Here is an 8,273-nt window from a genome sequence, read left to right on the forward strand (position 1 = left end):
GTTCCCTGAATCGCCTTATGGAAGGCCACTCATCAAATATGTACACAGAACTGTCACATTAGCAATTAATAAATTCTATTGTCTTAACCAGTGAGATTATAGAAAAACTATAAAATTCAAGTATACAAAAGAAAAAAAGTACCCAGAATTCCAAAGACCAGAGATAACTAACTGTTACAGAAATTAGTCTACCCTGACAAATCCAAGCCTGTTGCTGCTTTTAGTCAACCCAAATTGGAATTAGTGGTTAAAAATGAGGGTTTGGTAATGTGTTCTCTTTCACAATCATCTTCCTCCTTCTCGAATACCTGTTATGGAAAATAAAAATCTATTATATATACAGTAATTATGTATAAAAAACTGTTTATGTGTAAGGTATACTATATTCTTCTTTACATTCTTTTCACACTCAAATATTCATGTCAAAGGAGTAAAAAATTGACATAAGTAAATAATATCACTTATCTGATTTTGGATGATGTCAGCCTGTGTCAAAAATGCATACTTAGGGGCTTCCTTGGTGGCGCAGTGGTTGAGAGACCACAGCAGTGGGAGGCCCACGTACCGCAAAAAAAAAAAAAAAAAAAGCATACTTAGGTTTAAGGGAGAGACAGCTTTAGCTAATCATTCCATCTGTTCCCCAAATTCCTCAGCTTTGAAGTTAGGAAGGCCATGTGATTAGCTGTGGCCAATGAAATGTGAGCAGAAGCCGCAGGTGGTCCTTCTGGGCAGAGGTAGTGAAAAACCCATCTGAGATTCTCCTCTCTCTCTATCCCTGCTGCAGTGACCAAGGAGCTGTTGTAGCCACAGGATGGCAGAAACTCCATCAACATGGTCCTTGAATAAGATGGCCTCCCCATCTGTAATGGGTATGTAGCAAGAGCAAGAATTAAACCTTTCTTGTGTTAAGCCACTGGGATTTCAGATTAATTGGGTAACTGCAACATTAGCCTATCTTGTCCTGACTTACACAAGGCTCACACATTCTATGTATCTTGTTCATCCTCCACATCAAAAATTCCAAACGTCGTGGAGGCTCAAAGCCACCACTAATCATTCTCAGACTGGTTACATGGGATTCGACTTCCTAGCTATAAAGGTAAAGAATCAGGACTTTAGAGCAGAGACAGCTGAGAGCTCCCTTCTTGTGAGTGCAGGAGTGATATTAATGTGAATAAGAGGCAGATATAGTTTTGGATATTTCCAGGCCTAAAATAACTTATGAAAAATGTATATTATGTTTACAGTATGTGAGAACCAATAATGGTATATGGACATATTGCTCTGCTAGGCAAGTACATTGTATCACTTCCTCTCCACCAGTTAATCATGAAAAGCAATGTATGGCAAGGAGTGGAGAAGTTAGTTTACAAAAAGGGAATGTGAGATGAAGCACAGACCCTTTATACTCCTGTATCTAATGGCTTTAAATGAATTCTCCTTAACTCATTGAATGATGCTTTTCTCTTGTATCTGAATTTTTTATAATGAGCGTGTATTTTTTAAAATATATTTTTTAATTTATTTATTTTTATTTCTTATTTATTTTTGGCTGTGTTGGGTCTTTGTTGATGCACGTGGGCTTTCTCTAGTTGCGGCGAGCGGGAGCTACTCTTTACTGCGGCACGTGTGCTTCTCATTGCGGTGGCTTCTCTTGTTGTGGAGCATGGGCTCTAGGCACGCAGGCTTCAGTAGTTGTGGCACGCGGGCTCAGTAGTTGTGACTCGCGGGTTCTAGAGCACAGGCTCAGTAGTTGTGGCTCACGGGAGGCTTAGTTGCTCCGCGTATTCGAACCCGTAGTTCGAATAATAGGAAGTCCCTATTATTTTTATAATTAGAAAAAGGTATTTCTATTTTGGAAAAAAAAAATCTCTGTTGGTGAATGAAGAATTAATAATTGTTTCCGGGGCTTCCCTGGTGGTACAGTGGTTAAGAATCCGCCTGCCAATGCAGCAGACACAGGTTCGATCCCTGGCCCGGGAAGATCCCACGTGCCGGAGCAACTAAGCCCGTGCACCACAACTAGTGAGCCTGCGCTCTAGAGCCCATGTGCCACAACTACTGAAGCCCGCGCACCTAGAGCCTGCACTCTGCAACAAGAGAAGCCGTGACAATGAGACGCCCGCGCACCACAATGAAGAGTAGCCCCGCTCACCGCAACTAGAGAAAGCCCGCGTGCAGCAACGAAGACCCAATACAGCCAAAAATAAAAACAAATAAATAAATAAATTTATTTTTTAAAAAAAGAATTGTTTCCTCCATTGACCTGGCAAAAACAGTGCTTATCAGCTTCCTTAACTATAATTCAAGGGCTAAGTTCCTTGACTGGCAGATGCAGGTTGTAATTCTAGAAGCAAGCACAGCAGGGAGGCACATCATAGAGGCTCAAATATGGGAGTTGCATATTGAATGACTACCTACCCTGTGCCTACTGATCCATCATCTCTGTCATTCTGGGATTATTTCATTTAGTTTCAAATGATATTCTTAGTACCTTTTGTGGGCTCTGGACTTGCCCATGAATTCACACTTGCCAGGGTCTAGAGATGCAATCATGGAATTGCCCAAAACAGTGAAAAATCTGTGAATTTCTTGTTAAGTAAAATCTCTGTGCATAGACTTCACTTCACCATCATCATTATTCTCCCAGGTAAAACAAGGTAAGAAATTACATTGCCAATTCCCTATCTTTTTACATCTTTGTATTGCCTATTTACTGCATGTAGATAAGTATATCAGAAATTATCTTGTTATAGCTGTAAATAAAATTCTTCTTATCCTATTACCCATTTAGCTCCTTTTTCTGTGGCAAGTTATTTGCTGTCATTTCTTGGTCTATGAACAGCTGAAGGTCACTTTTTAGATAAGAAGTGCGGCCAAAGTATCTCAATTTCCCCATTTTTAAAAAGTTTTGACTCTCAGGAATGTAAGATAGGGTTTCATTTGTGATAATTACCAAATTTCAAGTAAGTGGTAAATGAAAATTGCCTGGTATTGTGTAAGGAGGGGGTTATTTAGAGTCTTTGTGGGAAGCAATTGGTATTTTAAATAAGCCTGTCTGTAGACATCATGTGTCTAAAACTATTTTAAAGGGCTCTATGAAGCTCTATGCCTTTAAATTTATCTTACTATTATAGTCGTTTTACTAGCTAAGGAACTGCAGCCATCTATCTCTGGCTGTCTCTTTCTGACACCCACAGATGTATATACACCCACACACTCACCCACGCAAACCTACACTCTGACTCACATTCAAAACGATTGTCAAAAAATCCCCGCTCCTTGTCTAACTAAAGTGTTCCTTTCAAACACATGCTATTTGTTTGATCTATTTCCATGTTATCTGTGAGTCAGCTGAGTCTTGTCCGATCTACCCAGTAGACTAGAGCCTACATGTATGTTTTTTCGTATGGATTTGGCAAACCCGATTCATATTCTAGCATATGGAAATCATAAAAGCCTGGTGAGCTATTTTTTTTACTGACAACACTTCTGACACCAAATGTGTGGGGTTTTTCCTCACACCAACCAATTTTCAAACTCTCCAGACACCAACTAGGTGTTCCACAATTCAGTTCTGACACTAGCTACCAGTTAGTGCAGACCCCATAGGTTAAGGACTCATTCCTACAAGACTGCCCCCACTTCAGACAACCATCTCAAGTCCCAGGCCACCTGTACTTCTGATCGACAGGCTATAAATTGGGTGTTCCCATGACCTGCCTCTTCAGGTTCCATAATTTGATAGAACAGCTCACAGAACTCCAAAATAGTTTACTTGCTATTACCAGTTTATTACTTGCTATTACCAGTTTATTACAAATGATGCAACTCAGGAGCAGCCAACTGGCCACTGTTGTGGCCTCTCCTGTTGCGGAGCACAGGCTCCGGACACGCAGGCTCAGCGGCCATAGCTCACGGGCCCAGCCGCTCCGCGGCATGTGGGATCTTCCCGGACTGGGGCATGAACCCGTGTCCCCTGCATCGGCAGGCGGACTCTCAACCACTGTGCCACCAGGGAAGCCCCAATGTTTTATGAATAATTCAATGCTTTAAAAACAAGCAATTCCATTCTAAGAGGCTCAAAACAACAATAATTACCACTGGAAAACATGGGAGATTAAATATGTATACTTCAACTCACACTGGGGGAGGAGAGATATAGAAGGTACTGAGAAACTTGGTGTCCTTCGTGGCCTGTCTTCTACCTCTCAGCCCATTACCAATACATGTACTATCCCACAGAACACTTGAAGGGCCAAGGGTCATCTCTGATCCTCTTGTGGAAGCCTTCCCTAATTTGCTCCAGAGTGACCACTTCACATTTGAATTCATTCTTGCTGGGAGAGATGGAAAAATCTTAGGGGCAACTATAAGAATAAGAAAAATAAACTTATATTGAGAGTCGGTCACTACTAATTCTTTCACTCAGCAAATATTTACTGACCACCTGCTATGTGCTAGAACTATAAAGTTTCTGTGACATGTTAGGCACTATGTAGGCACAGGAAAGAAGTAAGTTTAAAAAAAGACAAAAATGCCTGCCCTTGCAGAAATTATATCCATTGGGAAGATAGACAATAAAAATGAATAAGTATGATATATGTTAGGTTAGATGGTGATAAATGCTATGGAGAAAACTAGGGTAGAAAAGGTCATTTCTCTGACTCCCCAATGTGTAATTGGAATAGATGTATTTGGTGACTTCCAGAACTTCCACACTGATCACTTGTACTGTGGGATAAAAGCTATATTAGTGGGGAAGACCAAGTGGAATATCTGAAACATTTGCTCCCTTACCAAGATAGTAAATTAAAAATAATATCACATCTTGGGGGAAATGGCAGAGATTAGTGCTACCCTTTAAGACCTAAAGAATGTAGGGTGATAATGCTCATTTATCCCCATTTAATTCCCCAGTCTTGCCCTGACAAAAATGTCTGATCCTGGGGAATACGAAACTCAACCAAATAGTTGCCCTAATTGCAGTTGCTATGCCGGATGTATCAATAATATCTCTGCTGGAACACATTAATATGGCCTCAGGTACCTTATGTTGATTAGCAGATGCCTTCATTTCCATTCCTATCAAGGAGAGGGAACAGATGCGTGTGAATAACACAGACACTTACAGTCTTGACCAGGGTTAATTCTTTTGCCTTTGGTCATGATTAAGCCCTAAGGAACCTGGACTGCCTGGACATTCTGCATATCATCACAGTGATCCACTATATTGGTGATATCATGTGTGGTGATTTTCAAGTGTGCCCACAAATCCTTTGGTATTTCTTCCTTCAAGAGGTGGAGCTTAATTTCTCTCCCCTTGAGTGTGGATTGGACCTAGTGACTTGCTTCTAACAAATTGAGTAGTGCAGAAGTGATGATGTGTGACTTCTGAGACATTACAGCTTCATTCCTTGCTCTCTCTTGGGTCACTTGCTATTAGGGAAGTCAGGTACCATGTGATAAGGACACTGAAGTAGCTCTACAGAGAGGTTCATGTGGAAAGGAACTGAGGCCTCCTGCCAAAAGCCATTTAAGCCATCATAAAAGCAGATCCTCTAGCCCAGTCAAGCCTTCAGATGACTGCAGCCTTGGACAGCATCTTGCCTGTCCTCATGGGAGACCCTGAGCCAGGGTCACTCAGGTATACGACTCCTGAATTCCTGACCTACAAAAACTGTGAGATAATAAACATTTACTGTTTTAAGCTGCTATGTAATTTCAAAGAGAGCAGCAGATAACTACTACATCAGGTTAATCAGAGCAGGTGATTAAGCAGTGTCAAGAATGTTAGAGGCCTTGGCAAGAAACATGTGCTCTAGAGGGTAAAAGATATATCCTAAGAAGATTCAGAGGTTCTCCACCTCACTGTCTAGTGGAATGCGACATGCCAGGTGTCCCAGCACTAAGAAGAAGCATAGTGCCCAGTGGGCTTTTGGGGTTCTGGAGTCAGCATATTCAACTCTTGGAAATATTGCATTTAACCATTTCCTGGGTGACATGGAAGTCTGCCAGCTTTGAGTGGGGTCCAGAGGGAAAGCTCTGAAGAAGTCTCAGGCTATGGCACAAGGAGCACTGCTACTTGGGCCATACTGCCTAGCAGACCTATTAGAGGTATCTGTGGTGGGAGAAGAAATTTTGTGGCGCTTTCAGCAAGCCCTAATAAGAGAATCACCATGTAAACTGTAGAGTTCTGGAACAATGTCATGCCATCTACAGCAGCGACCATTCAAAAAATAGTCCCTGATGTGCTGCTGTGCCCTGGTAGAGACAGAGTACCTGATCTTGGAATATCCAGTAACCATGCAGCCAGAACTATTAATTGTAAGGTGTGTTCTGTCAGATCCACTAAGTCATAGCCATGTGAGCCCCAGCAGAAGTCCAGTAAGACAGAAGTGATATATCTAGGATTGGTCCTGAGCAGGGCCAGACGACAAGTAAGCTGCATAAGTAGATGGCTCAGATTCCTGTGTCACCCACCACTACGGCATTGTTGCCATTTCCTCAGTTTACACATATGGTTGTTTCGGGGGGCAGGCAGGAAGATTCCCTTATGACCAGCTCTTGGAAGAGAAAAAACCTGTGCTTGGTACACAGATGGGTCAGCTTCATATGTGGTAAAGTCAGAAATGGACTGTTACACTATAACCCCATTCAAACATGGCCCTAGAAGACAGTAGTGAAAGGAAACTCTTTCAATAGGAAGAGATTTGTGGTACACCTAGTCATCTACTTTGTGTAGAAAGAAAAGTAGTCTGAAAAAATATATATGGGACTCATATCAGTGATGAATAGTGTGGCTGCTTGCTTCAGAGTTTGGAAGGAGAAAGGTTAGAAAATTGAGAAGCAGATCTAGGGAAGAGGTATGTGGATGGACCTGTAGGAGTCCATTTCTCCAGCTTCTGGAAGTATTAAAGGACTCCCATCTAGAAGATATTTTTAAAAACCTTCACATCTCAATTATAAGGAAAGAATCCAATTTTTAAATGGATTTGAACAGGCACTATCAAAGAGTATACATGAATGACAAGCACATGAAAAGATGTTTAACATCATTAGTCACTAGGGAAATGCAAGTTAAAACCAAAATTTAAAACACTATTTCACAGTTATGAGGATAGCTGAAATTAAAAGACTCAGCACACTGTACACTTAAAACTAATACAATGTTGTTTATCAATTATATCAATTTTTAAAAAAATTTTTAAAGATTGAGTGCATCAAGTGTTTGTGAAGATACAGAGGAACTGGAACTCTCATACACTTCTGATGAGAATGTAAAATACTTTGGAAAATAATGTGGCCATTTCTTTCAAAATTAAACCATTACCTACTATATATAATCCAGCTATTTCACCTTTAGTTATCTACCCAAGAGAAAAGGAAACATATGTCTACATAAAGACCCATGTATATACTGATTTCATAGAAGTTTTATTTGTAGCAGCCCAAAACTGGAAACAACCCAAATGTCCATTAATGGGTAAATAAATAAACAAATTTGGTATACAGATACAATGGAATGTTACTCAGCAGTGAAAATAAATGAACTCTAGAGTCATACAGCAACATGTATGAATCTCAAATAAATTATGCTGAGTGAAAGTGGCCAGATTAAAAAAGAGAACATACTGTATGATTTATTTATCTAAAATTCTAGAAAATGTAAGTTAACCTACAGTGACAGAAAGCAGATTAGTAGTTGCCAAGGTGGTGGGTGAGAGGGAAGGAAGAGGGTATTACAAAGGGACGTAAGGAGTCTTTTGGGAATATGCTCATTAATTTACCAAATTGTACACTTGAAATATGTATAGTTATTGTATGTCATTATGCTTCAATTAAGCTGTTAAAAGAAAAAAAGATTACATCTCATGTCAGTGATATCCAGTACCTCACCCTTGGTATGATCAAAGACCATGATCTGGGAATGCCATTCCCACTATAAGTCACAGGGAAGTGACCTAAGTCAAGCCAGGGAGCTTAGATTCCCTGGAGTCAGTCAGGTCAGTGTTGCAGATTGTTGAGAGTTTTAAGTCAAGAGATAAGCAGATGGTATTCACTCATTCATCTAAAAAAGTTGTGTGTGTGTGTGTGTGTAAAATCTGTGTGGGGCCAGGCATTATGCTAGGATATGGAGACACAGAGCTGAATCAGATATAAATCCTATCCTTAAGGAAGTCAAGGTTATGAACCAGGTAAATGGAGCTTCTTAAGTTTGAGACCATCCAGAAGTATGTGAGGGTCTGATACGATGAGCTGTGAGCGTGGAA

General features: G+C 40.5%; 1 long non-coding RNA gene across 2 annotated transcripts in view; it reads left to right on the forward strand.

Annotated features, from left to right (window-relative positions):
• LOC149748546 (uncharacterized) overlaps window positions 1–8,273 on the forward strand; it is a 302,762-nt gene that overhangs the window by 137,490 nt on the left and 156,999 nt on the right. For both annotated transcript variants that reach the window (XR_016393985.1, XR_016393987.1), the window contains exon 3: window positions 785–869. This is a non-coding gene — a long non-coding RNA (uncharacterized LOC149748546). The remainder of the gene's footprint in view (window positions 1–784; window positions 870–8,273) is intronic.

Source organism: Delphinapterus leucas, chromosome 8 (assembly GCF_059928025.1).
Source record: "Delphinapterus leucas isolate spDelLeu-1000000601 "Yukka" chromosome 8, BTC_Dleu_Yukka2, whole genome shotgun sequence".
NCBI classification, from domain to species: domain Eukaryota; kingdom Metazoa; phylum Chordata; class Mammalia; order Artiodactyla; family Monodontidae; genus Delphinapterus; species Delphinapterus leucas.